The sequence below is a fragment of the Coturnix japonica genome, unplaced genomic scaffold, assembly GCF_001577835.2.
Source record: "Coturnix japonica isolate 7356 unplaced genomic scaffold, Coturnix japonica 2.1 chrUnrandom496, whole genome shotgun sequence".
NCBI lineage: Eukaryota > Metazoa > Chordata > Aves > Galliformes > Phasianidae > Coturnix > Coturnix japonica.
Window position 1 is genome coordinate 45,722 of NW_015439888.1, and position 1,074 is coordinate 46,795.

The 1,074-nt window shown below is 40.8% G+C and overlaps 1 protein-coding gene across 1 annotated transcript in view; it reads left to right on the top strand.

Moving 5' to 3' along the window:
• The window catches only part of LOC107307150 (josephin-2), a 15,406-nt gene that overhangs the window by 3,691 nt on the left and 10,641 nt on the right, over nucleotides 1-1,074 (top strand). The window lies entirely within an intron of this gene.

Consider the following 1,074-nt stretch of genomic DNA (forward strand, 5'->3'; position numbering starts at 1 on the left):
ATAGGAACCCTATAGAAACCCCTATAGAAACCCTATAGGAACCCTATAGAAACCCCATAGAAAACCCCATAGAAAACCCTATAGAAACCCTATAGGAACCCTATGGAAACCCTATGGAAACCCTATAGAAACCCTATAGGAAACCCTATAGGAAACCCTATAGAAATCCCTATAGAAACCCTATAGAAACCCTATAGAAACCCTATAGAAACCCTATAGAAAACCCCATAGAAAACCCTAAAGAAACCCTATAGAAAACCCTATAGAAACCCTATAGGAAACCCTATAGAAACCCTATAGAAACCCTATAGAAACCCCATAGAAACCCCATAGAAACCCTATAGAAACCCCATAGAAAACCCCATAGGAAACCCCATAGGAAACCCCATAGGAACCCCATAGGAACCCTATAGGAACCCTATAGGAACCCTATAGAAACCCCTATAGGAAACCCTATAGGAACCCTATAGAAACCCTATAGAAACCCCATAGAAAACCCCATAGGAAACCCCATAGGAACCCCATAGGAACCCTATAGAAACCCCTATAGGAACCCTATAGGAAACCCTATAGGAACCCTATAGAAACCCCTATAGAAACCCCTATAGAAACCCTATAGGAAACCCTATAGAAACCCTATAGAAAACCCATAGAAAACCCTATAGAAACCCTATAGGAACCCTATAGAAACCCTATAGGAACCCTATGGAAACCCTATAGAAAACCTATAGAAAACCCTATAGAAAACCCTATAGGAACCCTATAGGAAACCCTATAGAAAACCCTATAGGAAACCCTATAGAAACCCTATAGAAAACCCTATAGAAAACCCTATAGAAACCCTATAGGAAACCCTATAGAAACCCTATAGAAACCCTATAGGAACCCTATAGGAATCCTATGGAAAACCCTATAGAAAACCTATAGAAAACCCCTATAGAAACCCTATAGAAACCCTATAGAGTCACAGCCGTGACCCTATAACATGCTTATGAACCTATAGGATCCTAAACCCACTCCTATATCACCCCATATAACCCCATATCCCCCCATATGACACTATATCCCCCGTAT